Below are 18,237 nucleotides of genomic sequence, written 5' to 3'. Positions count from 1 at the left end.
GTAGGCCAAAGGAACTGTGCTATGGGAGCTTCACCGGATGCAAATTCTTGGGGGAAAGTGAAGGAGAGATGAGAAAGACCGACCAGGGAGCAACGCAAGACCAGACAGAGGACACATTAGACTACAAATTAGTGACCCGATACAGGGACATACAGAGCATGGGAACAAAGTTGGGGGTGACAGGATGTGAGGGCGAAGGATAAAGGGGGTGAAGAGCCGTAGTCTGGGTGAGGTAATGATGCAGGGGTGTGTTCTGTTCACTCTAGACCCCGGGCATGAGGTACAAGGCTAAGGGAAAGGATGCATCGTGAAACTTCCCAGAAGCCACTGATGCTGGAAGCTGAGATCCAGAAATCACACCCAGCAATGGCTGCATCTGGGAAGTGGGGTGGAGTCAAGACAGGACCTGAGGAGAGCAGAAGCCAAAGTTGGCACGGATTGCAGAGGACTCGGCTGCAGTGGCAAACGATGCGCAGAAACCAGGACAGGACAGGGTCAAGATGAAGACGGTCTTTGGGATTTTAGCTGTGGTGTGGAGGAAGCAGCAGCATTTGGCCTGCTAAACAGCTTGGGACAAAAACGCAAGCAGAAAGCAGATCTCTGTGTGTTCAAGGCCAGCATCATCTGCAGAGTGAATTCCAGGACAGCCAGGGTTACACAGAGAAACCTTGTCTCAGGAAAAGGAAAAAAGAAAGAAAGAGAATGGGATGGAGGGAGGGACGGAGGGAGGGAGAGAGGGAGAAAGGAAGGAAGCAATCAATCAATCAACCAAAGACAGACGAAGGCAGCAAATGATCAGATAAGATCCTGCAAGGAGGCCCAGACCTCCAGGCTGCCCATGTACTTCCTGTGCCTCGCATAATACCAGACCCAGAGCAATGAGCATTTACTGAAGAGAGCGGTCAACAATGGCTTTTTAAGTAGTACAGCATCAGCGATAACTATGAAGTAAAATCTGAAGCTCCAACAACCACAAGCCCTTAATACTTCATAGCTGAGACACAGAGAATGGCTCAGAATCCCAAGGCAGGAAGAAGAGGCCCCAGGAGAAATCTGCAGCACAATGTCCCCAAAGCACTCAGTGTGGGGCAGGAAATCCTGGATAACAGTGCAGGAGAAAGAGAACGCGTGCAAGGGAGGATGTGTGCACTCAAAGAGCATGCTCTGGAAGGTTTGGGCCAACACTGCATACAGCTGAAGCCTTTGTACAACCTTGAAGACTGCAGCCTCCTTTCCACAGGAGAATCCAAATACATCCACTGTGGGCTCCTATAACTGCACGACAGGCCACTCTTTCACTGAATTCCTTTCTTCTCCCCCACCCTTTTCTTACTCAACACAACAAGTTGGGGGTCGAGAGGTGACTCATGGGTCTAGAACATATCATGCAAAGGACCTGGGTTCAGTTCCCAGCACCCACGTGACAGCTCACAACAACCTGGAACTCCAGCTCCCAGGGATGCAATGCCCTCTTCTGGCCTCTGTGGGCGTCAGGCACACACACGGTGCACGTAAATACATGGAGCCCCTCACATATACACATTAAAAATAACTAAAACAATCAGTTGGCATAATCGGTAATTTTTATATCTAATTCTTTTGCTTTTAGTGTTGGGTCTTTTATTCTTTATCTGCTTACAAAAGCCACACAGACTTCTCAGAAAGGACAAGCCATGCAGACATCTGAAACAGGAAAGGGATGAATGAAACAGTCCATCTTCCAGCCCTATGTATTGGTGGGTCATTCATTCCCCATGCAATCTCGGGCACATTAAATATACCTGCTCCTGTGGTAGAAAGCCTGGTGTCACCTTAAGGCCTACAAAAGTCATTAAATGTCCTGAGAGTTTAATTTTAAAAAGTCTCTATATAAACCATCAACTTTTTATGAGGTGCATGTGTGTGTGCATGTGTGCGTGCCTTGTGAGTGTTGCCAGAGACTGGACCCAGGACTTCAGCACACAGTGAGCGGGCACTGCACCACCAAGTTACACCTCCAGCTCAGAATTCTATTTTAATGTTCCCAACTGAACCTTGGTCAATGTCAGACTCGGCTTCACAGTTCCCAGCTTTAATGACCGTACGACCACTATATGGAAACCCTGGGGGCTGGCGAGATCACCGAGGAGCATGGTCGCTCTGGTGCTTTAGTCCAATCTCTGAATCAGGAGCAACGGCATCACCCAGGGACACTCAGTATAAGTCAGGGCTCAATACCATAGCAATACAGTTGTTTAACTCTTACTTTATTCTTTTAGAGACAGAGACAGACAGACGCAGGCAGGCAGGCAGGCAGGCAGGCAGGCAGGCAGGCAATTTTAGGTTCTGGGGCTAGAACCCACCAGAATCTTGCACTGCTCCTGAGTGACACTGAGGGATATTTTTGTGTTTTGGGATTTTTGTGCACAGTCCCCGGGTGACTGTACTGAGGGGTCAGAAATGTCATCAAGGCTTTTAGCAGGATAGGCTGAGCTGGAAATGGCTTAGGGATGTGAAGAACACTCACAAGGAGGCTAATATGGAGAGTTGAAAGAGAGAAAAGAATGTCCCATGAGCAGTGACCAGATGAGAAAGGCTAGCAGGAAGGGTTACCCCGCTGAAATCATCAGAGGAAGATGAGAATTTCCCCCAAAAGGCCTGATTCTGACAGTTTCCAAGTCTATTCATGGAACCAATATACCCTCTTCATGCTTACAAGTTTAGGACCAGGAAACGCATCAGTTTCCCTTCCAAGCCTGCACAATGCTGAGATCATATGTACTCCAGCCTGAGGAGAAACTGTCATAATAAACGCCTATGATCAGTCTGCCTTTCCTACTTACTAGAGTCATGGTGGAGTCCCCAAGTAGTACTGAAGGGCATTGTCCCCAACATAGAAAGGTCATCATCTAAGTCAGATTAAGTATCCCAATAAGTGATAGAAAGCCTTAAATTAAGATTTCTAACTAGGGTCGAGAGGGGGGGGGTCTTAAGAGCACTGTCTATTCTACCAGAGGACCCAGGTTCAATTCCCAGCACCCACATGGCAGCATATCATTGTCCAGCTCCAGGAGTTGACACCTTCACAGAGATACACATGCAGGCAAAATGCCAATGCACATAAAAATAATAAGTAAATACATAAGTAAGAATTTATTTTTTTTAATATTCCAATTCAAACCAGGCACAGTGGTACACACCTTTAACCCCAGTATTAGGCTGGAACAGGTGGATCTCTGTGAGTTTGAGGTCAGCTAGGGCTACATGTTAAAATTTTATCTCAAAACAAAACAAAACAAAACAAAAACTCCAATTCAAAAGAACTAGAAAACAAATCAAATTTTCTATATGAGTATATATACATATGTATATGCATTTAACTTTCAGAAAGTTGTTTTCCACATACAAACAAAATATGGGTTTCATTCTGAATCAAGGGGCAAGAATAAGAAGAATGGAAATCTGGCTCTGTAAACCTTACTGTGTACCAACATTCACCATTCCCTTGGTCTGGCTATGAATTCCTCCAGGCAGGCTCCAAGCCTCCCATGTATAACGTGTTATGGTTTGACTGAAAATGGTCCCTATAGAACACTCTTCAAAAGGTATGGCTTTGCTGGAGTAGGTGTGGCTTTGTTGGAGGAAGTGTGTCACTGGAGGAGGGTTTTGTGGTTTCAGATGCTCAAGCCAGGCCCAGTGTCCCTCTCTCTTCCTGCTGCCTGCCGATCCTGATATAAAGCTCTCAGATACTTCTTCAGCATGGTGTCTACCTGGCACTGCCATGCTTTCTGCCATGGTAATAATGAAATAAACTTCTGAACTGTAAGTGAGCCCCAGTTGAATGCTTGCCTTTATGTGTCATGGTGTCTCTCTCTTCCCAGCAATTAAAAACCTAAGACACCATGCCAGGGTCATTTACTCTCCAGTCAATATTACTAATACAAAGACCAGAGACACAGATTTCGAAAGAAGTATCTTAATGATTGAGTTGAAAGATCTGAAACTAAAGGCCTTTCTGGAATGAAAACCAGCCAAGATTGTTTAACAGCATCAGTAAGAGATAACCCATGCCATCAAGCCCAAGAAAAAGTGGTACTTTTCTTAACCAACGACCCCTTACAGGATCATCTACCCGGTGGTCCTCTGACATGATACACATGGCAACAGAAAGTTAGATCCTTCCCCCAACTGCTGGGGACTGAGCCCAGGGCCTCGCACTTTAACCAGATGCTCATGTTTGTGTGTTGAGTGAGAGTCAAGCCTGACTTCAAATCCTCATGCCTCAGTGTCTTAAATGCTATGATTGCAGCAACATACCACCACATCCAGCAAATCTGATGTTTCAAGTGTTGTGACTATTGGCATACAGTCCTAATCAGCAGGACCAGATCCAGCTGGAAAGGCAGTGGGAGCCAGAGAAGTGAGCTCTGCCACATGCACTCTGAGCTCCCTGTCCCTATATATTCATCTGCAGACGTGGCACTCGTAGACCAGCACCTGCCATTCAAATGCTCACCCATGGCTTGGTACATGCACCTTCTGGACATCTAATTTTCTGACAAGCCTTCACAGTCCTGTTACCTTTTTTTGTACTAAGATATTCAGTGTGAAATATGATTTCACTCCTTCATGAGAGATCAATACTCACACAAGATAAACAGCCTTATTGATCTTGGAGTGTTATATGCTGGTCTCGGGCCTGCGGCATATTAATAGTAGTTAACCAGTAATTCATTTTAAGGTGGGTGAAGGTTTTCCCTTTCTTCCCTAGTTTCAGGATTCCCAGCACTGTTGCACTTTGAATCCTCTATAAACTTGAAACTATACTCATTTCTGCATGTGCAGAAAGGATCACAAATGAAACCAAAATTTACCTGCAAACTTTAAAGCTTGATTCAATGAGAAGTGTCTTCCTTTTTATATCTGAAATTCCATACTTTGGCAAATGTGTGTTCTACTTAACTTCAAAATTCTATGTTGCCAGGCAGGCAAAACCTTCACCCAGAAATAGGAGTTAAATCTGAAACCTAAGGTTACATTTCACCAACTAATACAAACTTAGAACTAGGAGATCCCCTGTTTGCTTAACACTGTCCTTTAAAGATGATGTTCCGTGGATCTGGGGAGTGAAACTGGAATGTCCCTCACTGGAACAAGAAGACAAGCTAGCTACCTGTTTTTGGTTTGTCTTTTAAATAGCATTCTGTAGAGTGTTCTCATGTCCAGATTAATCAGCTTCTAAAATGTCCCACACTGAGGAACATCTGAGTAATCTAAGCCATGAAGGGTGCTGAACAGAGAAGCTGTTTTTTAAAACTGTCTTCTCAAAAGACTGAAACATTCCATCCTGTAGGGAAACTCCTTACATAGGAAGGTAAACAATTCAACTGCTTCAGGAAGTCCCTAAAACTTAGCAAACTCACTAGACTCCTTGCCAAACAGAGTGAACAATAAATGCTGAAGCTAAGCTGCCTGGAAGAGGCTCAGATGGACTGAGGCACCTGCAAAGGACAATCTCCAACCTGTTGAGCTGCCTGCAGGCTGTGCAGTGTGCTCTACCTTCCTTGCTTTTATGAGCTGTCACCCATGCTTGGGTGGGCCTTGGTGATTCAGCTGTCATTAAGTCCTTTTTTCTCCTCTCTGTAACCCCTCATCCATATGTCTATAACCCTAATGAAACTCACTGGTTCATCAAATTGGACTTTGGTGGTTTCTGTAATTTGGAGTGTTGTGGAGTCCCTATCTGGAGTGAGTAGATGTGTGTGTTGTGTCTCTCCTGAAAATTTTTGTCACACAACATAACTGGTGCAAGAACAGAACATGACAGAACTTTTGGGGATCCTTGAGAGTGCATGGTCCTTGTATGAGAAATAAGGTACACAACATGACTAAGGCTGAGAAGCATAAGGGTGACCATCTTTGGCGGAAATTCCAATAGAGTTGTCCTTCCCTACACAATGCATGCTAATGTGCCTTTGTGCTGTGACTGCGATTGCATGGTTCGAGTTAGGAGTAGTGGAACATGCAACTAAGGAAGAGCCATCAGAAACCAAAGTGTCTGTGGGAGGACTCCCAGGATGGCAGTCTTCGTCTACGTGGTATGGGTAGGGTGTCTGCTTAATGAGTGGTGTCCACCATGTGAATGTGGAGATGGCTCGAAAACAGTTAAAGGGTTTAGAGGAAATTCTCCAGTCTTCGAACTGTGTCTTAGTGCCCAAAAGTTGAGACTATCAGCAAGCAGCAGCGGTTGCGGGGTCTCTGTTATGTAGAGTTAAAAATTCACGAGGCCAAGATGGTAGCCAAGTAGGAAGCTGTTTGTATAAAGGAGCATCTGCAACAAGAAAGGGAGAGAGGCTAGCATCCTCCACGTTAGTCTATGACTGGGCGATGGCGTTAGGTCAAAGAGAGGATGAGAGGGAGATGGTAAAAGCAGAAGATCGCGCTCAAGTGTGACCTTTAGTAGAAAAAGAGAAAAGCTGGGACGTAGCTCCCAACATGCAGATGGGGGCCTTAACCATGGCCCCTTACAAACAAACCAGTACAACCAGGAAGCCCTCAGTGACTGAACTGCTGGAATTGGTACTTTTAAACAAGCAATGACAGAGCCCGTCACAGCCTGGCTGGTGAGGCTATGGGACATGAGAGATAATGAGATCGATCAATTCTGCCACGGAGGCAGGACACTGAATGATGGGACACAGTTAGTTCCAGACCAGCCTGAGCTACACAGTAAGCCTGTCTCAAATAAACAAGAAATGACCATTTGTGCAGACCTAGCTGCGCCAACCAGAGAGGAAGGAGATCTGAGGACATAGATACACATGCTCTCCTTAATATCTGAAGGTAGTTTTCATTGAAATACTATGCTAACCATCAATGGGCTTATCATGGGGTGTATAGTTGTTGAATTTTGTTTTGTTTATTGTCAACTTGATACAAGCTAACGTTGTCTGGAAATAGGGAAACCCAATTGAGGGATTACCTCCCTCAGACTGGCCTATAAGCGATTGATTAATTGATTAATGTGGGGTTCAGCCCCGTAAGGGCAGTGCCACCCCTGGTTTAATACTTGTGGATGGTGTAAGAAAGCAGGCTGAGCAGGCCATGAGGTGCAAGCCAGTACACAGCATCCCTCCATGACCTCCTGCCTGAGCTCCTGCTGACATTTCTCACTGATGGACTGTTATAGCAACACGTAAGACAAATAAACTCTTTCCTCCCCAAGTTTCTATTGGTCGTTGTGCTGGCTAATTTTATGTCAACTTGACACAAGCTAACGTCACCTGAGGGAGGAACCTCAATTGAGAGAACACCTCCATAGATAGGGCAAGCCCACGGGGCATTTCTTAGTGATTGGTGGTTTGAGTATGTTTGCCCCCATAGACTCATGCATCTGAATGCTTGGCCCATGGGGAGTGCCACTATTAGAGGAGTTATGGCCTTCATGGTACAGTAAGTGTGAACATGGTGGAGGAAGTGTGTCACTGTGGAGGTGGGCTTTAAGGAGTGTGTGTGTGTGTGTGTGTGTGTGTGTGTGTGTGTGTGTGCACGCGCACTGGGATAGTCTCCGTCTGCTGCCTTGGGATCAAGATGTAGAACTCTTGGATCCTCCAGCATTAAGTCTGCCTGCAAGATGCCACCATGATGAAAAAAGACTAATCCTTTGAAACGATAAGCTAGCCCAATTAAACATCTTTTTTTTCCTATTCTTTTTTTTGGAGCTGGGAACTGAACCCAGGGCCTTGCGCTTGCTAGGCAAGCGCTCTACCACTGAGCCAAATCCCCAACTCCCCCCACCCCCGCTTTTTTTAAGAGTTGCCGTGGTTATGGCGTCTCTTCACAGCAGGCACTCTAATTTTAAAAGATAACTTTTAAACTTCTCAACTTCAGTTTTTGTATGGTATCAACAGATATGACCCACATAAGCAAAGCTTCTTGAGACCCTCAAACTGCTAAGGGGTTCTACAACTGGAGTGTTTGAAAACTTCTGCCTTCTAGACACATCTTTTTTTTTTTAAGCAAATGGAGCCCCGTGTTTCATTCTGAGGTGACTCTCTAAGCAATGAAATCCCAATGAGTCACTTCTAGTTGAATCCTTAAGCCTGGATCACTGTAACCATGGATGCCCAGGGAACGGACCTCAGGGTGAGAGCACCCTCTCTGAGCCAAACTGCTGGGGCAGATCTGGAATCTACAGTCACGTGCCCATCGGGCAAGCAATTTGACTGTTTCACATCTGGAAGCCTAACATAATTGGGCTATGTACTGTGTGAATAGATGGGCATAATGGGCATAAATGCATGAGAAGACTGTACATGTCTTGTCTGTAGGTTCTGGCCCCTGGTAAGTGGTCTGAAATTGCTAGTACTGTTTTCTTGACCACAGCAGTCATAACATTCTTTGCTGTCCAGCCAGAAAGCCATCAGATAACTCCAGGCAAAAGTCCTTGGTCCAAGTTTTCCTCATTAGAGCACCATAGGAGGCCGGCTTGCACCTGCAGGGCTTTCCAAAAGCAACCCGGCTCAGAATGAGCGCAAACCTCTTCTCCTGGCCTTCCCAGAGGTCAGCCAGTAGCCTTGAGCGCAGTCAGTGTGATATCCCTCCCTAAAGCCATAATCAGGAAGCGCGGGAACAATCTGCTTCTCCCACAAGGCAGTCATGACAGGGCTATTTTAAATGTCAAACATAAATCTGGTGCCAGGAGAGCAACAACCACTCACTGTGCACTCTTGGGAACCGGGACGACCCTGAGTGACAGATTCCACCAGGTGGGGGTGGGGCACAGTTCACTATTCCTTCCCTATCCAAAAATCCCGTTCCCAGCCCCACCCCCCTCCTCTCTGCTTTTGACTTAATGCTGCTGCTACAGCGCTTTCCCAAAGACAGAATTTTATTTATATGGGAGTTGAGGGTGGGGGGTCGCAGTTCCAGGGCCGAACTTTAAGCTTGCTATAAAGTTAATGTGCTATTCAATGTTCGTTCCAGCCAAGAAGGTGGGGCTGTGTATTTTCTGCAACCCCAGAAGGCCATTATCAGTAATTGCCCATTACAGTGCATAATTATTTCTCCTAGCATAGTCTGTGACCTCCAGGCGTGCACGCTGGTTTAGCAAACCACTTCATCTTGCCAAATTTGTGAAGGAAGCTTTTGACCCTTAAGCCCGCAATGCTGCATTGCTAAACCCATCTCGGAGGAGAGGTGCACATTATAGGCACACTGCAACACAGCCTAGACTGCCTCAGATGTCACCCCAATGTAGAGTGCTCACCTCCACGGTTTTACCTCCCCTCAAATAAAAGGAAAATAAAAACATAATCAACTCTCCATTATGGGGGAGTTGATAGCCCAAACAGGGAATTATCACAAGCCCTTTCTACTCCCCTTTCTTTGATTTTGCTGTTTAATTGTGTCTTAGCCACTGCTCTACATCTGTGAAGAGACAGCACGACCGAGGCCGCTCTTCAGTAAGAAAGCGTTTAACTGGGAGCTTGCATACAACTTCAGAGGCTTAGTCTGTTGTCATCATGGCAGGGGCACGCAACAAACATGGTGCTGGGGCCAGGCTGGATCTTCAGGCCAAGAAAGAGAAAGAGAGAAACACGAGGCTGGATGTGGGCTTTTGAAACCTCAAAGCCCACTTACCCCCAGTGGCACACTTCCTCCAATAAGGCCACACCTCTTAATCCTTCTAATCTTTCAAACAGTTCCACTTCCAGGCGACTAAGCATTCAAATGTACTAGCCTATGGGGGTCATTTTTATTCAAACCACCACATTCCACTCCCTGGCCCCCATAGGCTTGTAGCCATATCACAATACCAAAAAAAAAAAGAAAAAAGAAAAAAAAAAAAAAGAAAATGCATTCGGTTCAACTTTAAAAAGTCCCATAGTCTATCATGGTCTCAACACCGTGTAAAAGTTCAAAGTCTCTTGAGATTCATGAAAATCTCTTCACTGTAACTCCCTTTAAAATCGAAGCCCACACTGTGAGATGAAGCCCATGCCTATCTTGTCTGGATGCCCAAGAACTGGAAGCTAGGTAGCCTAGAGACCTAGGGCAGAACCACATATGACTAGCCAAAAAAAGAAAACTGAATGATTCCTAACGTTATTCTGCTATACTCAGAGACTGGTGTCTTGTCCAGTCATCATCAAAGAGGCTTCCTCTGACAGCAGACAGTGCAGAGACCTACAGCCAGACATTATACAGAGAGTCTAAAGTGGAGGTCTCCATCACATCCCTCACCTCAGAGATTAGGAAAGCCTGTGGAAGAGGGACAGGAAAGATTGTAGAATTCAGAGGGTATGATAGAGGGCACCAGGGGAACATAGCACACCAAATCAACGAAGCAAGGCTCACATTGGCTCAGAGAGACTGAAGCAGCCAGCATGGGGTCTGTATGGGTCTGCACCAGGCCTTCTGTGTATATGTTATGGCTGTTAGCTTAGTGTTTTTGTGGAACTCCTAACAGTAGGAGTGAGTGCATCTCTGACTCTCTTGCTTGCTCTTAGGACTCTTTTCTTCCTGTTGGGTTGCCTTGTCCAGCCTCAGTAAAGGCTTTGGCCTTCTCTTCCTGTATCTGGCTTGGCTGGGTTGGCTACCCTCTCTTGGAGGACCGCTCTTTTCTAAAGAGGAAACAGAGAAAGTGTGGATCTGGGTGAGAGGGGAGGTGTTGCGGGGAGCTGGGAAGAGTGGAGGGAGGGGAAACTTGTAGGCTGATTTTTCAAAACCAAAACCTACTTTAATAAGGATTTTTTTTTTTGGTTCTTTTTTTTTTTTTTTTTTTTTCGGAGCTGGGGACCGAACCCAGGGCCTTGCGCTTCCTAGGTAAGTGCTCTACCACTGAGCTAAATCCCCAGCCCCCTAATAAGGATTTTTAAACACTTTAACCTCCCTTCTAGCCTATCATCCACCAGAGGTAGTAGAAAGGAAAGGTTAATAGGGCAAGAGAGGATGTGGGCCTGTTTAAAATTAGGGGGTGAGGGGCAATTTTAATCTTTGTGGTTGGATGCATTGTATGGGCAAAGAATCTACTTCCAGTAATGGACCTGGACATCATCATGATGTAGGCCACTCACAAAAATTCCCTCTAACACCCCTAGACAGCAGCACAGCCTACAGACATAGCTTCAGGCTGCAGCACAGATCACAGACATCTGCATGGCCCTCCGTGGGAAACTCAGATATGCCCTAGACATCACCCCAGCCCCCAGCAGGGTGAGGCAAGGCAGGACACAGGCAGTGGTGGCTTGGCTGGTTCACCCAGCTGCTGATTCTTCTGCCCATGCTCCCAACCCTAGGTGGTGGGGAAAGAAGGTCCTGAGGGGGCTGGTTTTTTGAGACAGTTTCTTTGTGTAGCCCTGTCTGTCCTGAAATTAGCTCTGTAGACCAGGCTAAGCTGGAACTCACAGAGGTCCACCTACCTCTGCCTTCCAAGTGCTGGGATTAAAGCTGTGTATCTTAATCTCCCAACACATGGCTGTCTTGAAATCTCCTCTGCCAATGCCATTAGTTCTAGGTTACTTACCAATATTCTTCCCCTCTGAAAATTCTCGAACTGGGCCTCCACACTAACACCCTCTGCACCACTGTCGTCCTACAAGGATGGCCCATTAAGCCCTGTTTAAAGTCACCTTTCTAGTCCAAAGTCCCCACGTGCTCCATATTCCTCCAATAAACACCTCGGTCATGCCTGCACGGCAAGATCCCACTCCTGGTACCAACTTCTGTGTTAGTCACTGTCCTGTTGCTGTGAAAAGATGCCATGACCAAAGCAGCTCTGGCAAAGGAAAGCCAAGAAAGAGAGAAACGCTGGACCAGGCGTCGGCTTCAGAAATCTCAAAGCCCAACCACGCCCAATGACATACTTCCTCCAATGAGGCTGCACCTCTTAACCCTCTAATCTTTTCAAAGAGTCCCACAAATCGGATCGTGCATTTTAAAGATTGCAACTGAAAAAGAAAAAGTAGAATAGAACAGATCAGAGAGAGAGAGAGAGAGACGTTAAATATGAGAGTGAGGAGACAATGCTGCCCCATTTATACGGTGCTGCAGGAGGAATTACAGTCAACTGAGTGATGAAAATGAGATTTGCAGATTTAAAGGATTCTGTACTGACATCCAGTGCCACACCCCCTTACTTCACCCAAATGTTCAATATCGGCCAGGAGAGAACAGAGAAGTGGGTTTGCCAGATGAACCCACAGAAGCCAAATGTGTGGCCATTCCTTGGTATTTCTTCTCTGGAAGCCCTAAGGCTCCCCTAATAAAGACACACCCTTACACTAACACTGTTCATAAAGAGCCCCGGGGAGTGAAACTGCTAGGGATGAGACATCAGGGGTTCTGTACGGTTCCTCTAAAGTATGTCTTTTCCCCTTCCTTTGGAATAAATCTCCCCTCAAGTAAGAGTCATTTCTGCAAACAGAAACAGGTGCTCATCCACTCTTTCAGCCTTCATTTTTTTTACCAAATGACTTCATATAAACCACAGAGAATTAAACCTAGCACCTCACAGACCGAGCAGCGAGGAAGGCCCTGGAAGCAATTTTATCCAGCTTGAAGTGCATCTTGGAGTACAAGTGGCAAATCTAGAGGCACACAGGTCAGTGACACTGGGGCAGCAGCTAGGGAACCCCAGTTATGAGACCTGGCTAGTGTCCTCCATGCTGCACAGGAAAGGAAAACGGTTGTGGTGAGTATGGTATGGGAGGTGGGATACAACTGCTGATGGTTGACAGGATCTGTCCTTACAGCCTGGAAGACACTGAGTGACCTTATTAGAGCTCAGACATGATGGTATGATTCACAGAGACCTAGAGTTCTCAAGATGCTACAAAGGTGTTACAGTCATGGTCTTTCTACTGGAAAATGCTGAGTAAAGCAGGGAGGGGCTGACAGTCATATTTTTGGCCTTGGAGCCCTACTGCCCCAAAGCTTTCAGTTGGGAACCTCATGGTCCATCCTTAAAGCAACCCACTCTGGTGCTGGCTTCATCTGACTATGCTGTGGCAGCGCCTCTGTCAGCCGGCTACAGCCAACATAGCTGCTGGGTGCCATTTCCAAACCATGTACATAAGCTACCGTGAACTGTATAAGGAGACTTGTGCCAGGGTCTCAGTGTGTTTACAGCTACCTGCTCCACCATGAAACTGCCAACCACTGAGGTATAGAGAGCACTTGTAAAAATGCCACTCTAGGGACTGGGACACCAATTCCCATAAAGGCAGGTGACATAGCTCAGCCAATCACACATCGTCCCTTATTATCATTACCATTGTTGTTCTGGTTAGCGTCGCAGGTCTCAGGTTTTAAATAGATGCTAAATGGCAGAAATGGCTATTTTCCAGCAGTTCAGAGGCAGAAACTGGAAGGGCAGAAAACAAACTCTTAAAACATGTTTCTGTGAATATACACATATATGTACATATTCCTGTACACACATTCCTAGGCTACCCTCAACCCCTCAGCCTCCTGCCTCAGCTCTGAAACTATACATATGTGTGTCACCACAGCCAGGTTCTCATTTGCTTTTCTATTGATTTCTGAACTCAGGTCCCCAGGCTTGGAAGCAAAGCACCCTTACCCACTGGGCTGTGCCCACCAGCCCTGAATAACAAGAAGACATGCACCTCAACAGTAAGCACAGAGGAAGGTGGTCAACATCATCAACCATCAGCAGAGCACCTATCGAGGCCACAGTGAGACACTGTCTCCATCCAACCGAACAGCAGAACCCAAAGGACAAACCCAAATGTTGGGGCGTTTTTTGTTTGTTTGTTTATTTGTTTGTTTATTTGTTTGTTTGTTTGTTTGGGGACAGCCTTACAGACTGATCTCTAACTCAAGATCCATGCTGTAGAGCTGTGAAATGACGCGGATACTTTTGTAGAACAGCGCAGAAGCCCCTCAAAGCAAGAGACACACCGTGAGCCATCAATTCCACACTCCTGGGTGTTGTATACTTAATACAGATGAAATGGTCACATCATTTGCACATGAATGCTCTCTGCTAACTGATAGAGTCATATAACAGGATGCTGAAACAGTAAAGAAAATTGAAATAAATAACAACAAAAAGTATGGATACTTACTACCCGTGGATAAAGCCTTGAAATCACCATGCTGAGTAAAAAAGCCACACACACACACACACTCACACACACACACACACATTACATACACACACATCACACTCAACACACACACATATCACACACACGAGACACACATATCACACACACATCACACACACATTCACACACCACACACACATTACACACTCACACACCACACACACATTACACATACACACATCACACACAACACACACACTTACACATCACACACATTACACATACACACATCACACTCAACACACACACATATCACACACACATCACACACATACATTCACACCACACACACACATCACACACTCACACACCACACACATCTCACACACCACACACACACACACCACACACATCTCACACACCACACACACACCACACACATCTCACATACCACACACACACTACACACATCTCACACACCACACACACCACACACATCTCACATACCACACACACACCACACACATCTCACACCACACACACACACACCACACCACACACACACACACACACACACACACACACACCACACACCACCACCACCACCACCACCACCACCACACTGGATACATAAGATGTCTAGAGTAGGCAAACCTACAGTGAATGATGAAATACAGCAGCAGTGCACAGAAGTTGGAGAAAGGAAGAAATACAGTGACTGAGTATGGATTTGGGGGAGCCGGAAGCCCCGTGAAATGTTTTAGAATTAAATGATGAATTTCCAACTCCATGAATGTGTTTTCAAAGTGAACCCTAGAGTATGTAAGTTACACCTCAGTAAAGCTGCTAGTTTTTTATAAATGCCCTCAATAATCTGAAGGAGGTATAAGAAGTTGAGAGCTTTTAAAATAGTTGTTGATTTAGACACAGCAATCCTTTGTAGCATTTCTTCACAAACCCCTTAAAGAATCGGATCATACAACAACGCGAATCCTCCTAGAGAAACAGAGTTGAAGAGTTCAGAAGACAACTGAAGCCCACTGTGAACTTCAGAATCAAGAAGGAAAATTTGGGGTCTTAGGGCCTCAGGATTCCCATGGACCAGGGAAATGGCAGTCTCCCTGACTATAGGAGAAGAGGCTTCAGCGTTGTGCCTGAAAGCCCGCCCCTCTGGGCTGAAGAACTGGGCTTTTTTGAGAAAATCACTATGAAAGCCATGCCATGGCAGTCACCAATGAGTCGACCTCAGAGCAAGTAACAGAACTGTTCTTCCTTCCACCTGAGCAATCACAGTTTGCTCTCTCTTGTCCAGCCAAGCTCTGGTAAAGTCACACCACCACAGCTCCAGCCTAGTCTGTGACTGACAAGTCCAGCAACTCCACAGACCGGGCACAAGTCTGCTTACTGCCTACACCATGCACACCTGCACGGACAGTTAAAATAAAGCGAACGGGCAGACGGGAAGAAAAGATGATTACCATCGCCACAGGAAATACGACGCCGTAAAACTAATATGAGAAAACAATAGGAAACAGATTATTAAATCCTCAGGGACTGAGCAAGAAGAACGAGGGAGGAGAAACAAAGTCACTGCAGATTAAATATGGAGAGTTTTAAGCCAATTATAAAAGATCAAAGACAACAAGAGAGAGGAGGAGCAGCCTTACAAGTAACTGAGATAGGCGGCCTTGGGAGAAATATGGCCAGGGGAGGGTCATTACAGTTTACAGCTAAAGTAATCTAGGGGTGACTTTAGCCTGGAATTCACTAGGAACTGCTACCACAGGCAACTCACAGGAGCAGGAAACAAAAGGCTCTTTCTTTTTAAAAAGGCACGCAATTCCGAAGGACCAGATACCAGACTGGCACACACAAAACTGTCAATGAAAATGCCGGCACCTTCAGCCATGTTAGATTTCCACATCACCGTGGCAGTGGTCTTCACTGCGTGCCACCATAGGTAAGAGTGAAGAAAGGGGCATTGTGGCACAGCTAAAGTAAGATCCACTATGTCCCTGGTACAAGTCTGATGCTTGAGTCGAGCATGGTGGCACTCGCGTGGGGTCTCAGCTACTGGGGAGGCTTGAGCCTCCAAACCTGAAGCAACATAGTGAGACTCCAACTCTTAAAAACCAGACAAATGGGCTGGAGAGTGTGCTCAGTGGTTAAGAGTACTTGTTCTTGCAAAGGGCCCAGGTTCGATTCCCAGGACCCACATGGAACTCTACTACCTCCTTGGGGGTCAGGCGTGCACATGGTACAAAATACTCATACACACAAAATAATAGCAAATTAAATCTAAACAAATACATTTTAAAAAGACAAAATACGCAAGAAGACACTGCCCTCCATTTTTCATACATGTTCATAATGTATTTCAGTCAGAGTAGCCCCTCGTTACTGTCCTTTGTCCCCTCCCACTGCTGATAGTCCATCCTTCCTTCCTAGTTAGCCCTCCTGCATTTAACCCTTTCCTTGCTTTAGACAAGCCGGTGCATTCATTAGGGACGAGCCCTTTGAATACTAACAACGTCCTTCAGAGTGCCAACCATAAGGACACCCAATGCTTACCCAAGAAAGCCACACCTTAAACAGCCAACAAAGGTAGGGCTAGCTTTGGGCTTCTCTCTCACACTCTCTAAAGTTTAAAAATGTAGGTTCCAAGCGTCTGTCCATAGTCATTCACAATAACCCCAGGAATCGAGAGCATGAGGAACCAGCTGGAACCCAGAAAGGTGCCTGGCACACAGGGGTGTAACAGTAACAGGGGTTCCTGCCTGGGCCTTTGGATTCCAGCTTTCTAAGCTCCAGCGATGGTGGTGGTAGTGGTGGTAGTGGTTATGGTGGAGAGCACTGATACCCAGCCCTTTCCTTTCTTCATAGCTGGAGATCAAACTCTTGTTAAATGCTCACCCTGCAGTAGAACTTATCCTCAGCTCTCTGGGTTCCACTTTGATGTAGCAAGGTGGGTCCCAGATAAGGCATAGCCTATCATTGGATGAGAAGGAAAGATAGGCGGGGAAGAGTCTAGGAAGGAGAGAGGAGGAAGAGGAGCGAGAAAAATCTAGATGGAGACAACAGAGCAGGATAATCCAGATCTAGGTGGACTGGGTCGATTTTGTCTTGTCTAGGTGGGAGGTTTATATCTTTATCAATTTGCAGTGAATTTATTGTGTGGATGAATTGTGGCTTGAGAGTTTAACATGTAATTCTAACTGCTAAACTACAAGTTTCTGGGACTTTGATTTACCAGGCTAAAGAGGACAGTGGGTGAAAGAAATGGCTGAGAGGCAGTTGGAGCGTGCGGATCTGGTTCTGTTGCCCGTGAGGAGTGAGAAAAAGCAGGGTCCTCAGAACGAGGTGTGTGTGTGTGTGTGTGTGTGTGTGTGTGTGTGTGTGTGTGTGTGTGTGTGTGTGTGTGGTGGTAACTATTGACTATGGGACGGCGCTAGAGAGGGGTAAGAGGGAGACAGCCGGGAGTGGGCAGCTTGAGGACTAAGTGGCAGAGTAGCAGCCTGAGCGAGTGGAATTGGCTGTGGGAACTGACAGAAAATGTTCTTTTTTAATTATACCCCAACTTGTTTTGGTGTGGGGACACCTTAACTGAAAGCAGCAGGGCAAAAAAGGCAGAACACCACCAAAGGTACCCAACCCAATGGCATGGGAGGTCCAGGATGAGGCCTGATGTGGAAAACCTTCTTTTCCTTAACAAGGCCTATGGGATTCCTGAATTTACAGGACAAGAAAACTAATGTATTCCCAACACACCATTTACTGAGAAAATATCTCTCGAGAATGGAACGCAAACTGGAGGGATGACTCCGTGGTTAAGAGCAGTGGTAGCTCTTCCTGACAACCCGAGTATGATTCCGAGCACCCACATGGCTGCTCACAACTGCGGTAGCTCTAGTTCTAGGGGACTCGATGTCCTCTTTGGGCCTCTGTAGACATCAGACACATATGTGGTACACAGACAAACATACAAACAAGTACCCGTACACATAAAATAAAATAGTAATAAACATTGTGAAAGAGACTAGAAAAGCCCAGTGAAGACGTCTGTCAACACTAATTATTTTCCTGCCCCTGTACCTGGATATGAACAGTTACCTGGCTCCCTGGTGGATCCCAGTCACGATTGAGGACAGAGTATGACCATGGAACCTGGCATGTTTTCACTGTG

At 46.1% G+C, this 18,237-nt stretch overlaps 1 protein-coding gene across 1 annotated transcript in view; it reads right to left on the bottom strand.

Annotated features, from left to right (window-relative positions):
- The window catches only part of Dmrt1 (doublesex and mab-3 related transcription factor 1), a 98,468-nt gene that overhangs the window by 58,153 nt on the left and 22,078 nt on the right, over positions 1 to 18,237 (bottom strand).

The sequence above is a fragment of the Rattus norvegicus genome, chromosome 1 (assembly GCF_036323735.1).
Source record: "Rattus norvegicus strain BN/NHsdMcwi chromosome 1, GRCr8, whole genome shotgun sequence".
NCBI classification, from domain to species: Eukaryota; Metazoa; Chordata; class Mammalia; order Rodentia; family Muridae; genus Rattus; species Rattus norvegicus.
Note: the sequence above shows the minus strand (reverse complement) of the source record. Positions and strands in the feature narration are given on the sequence as shown.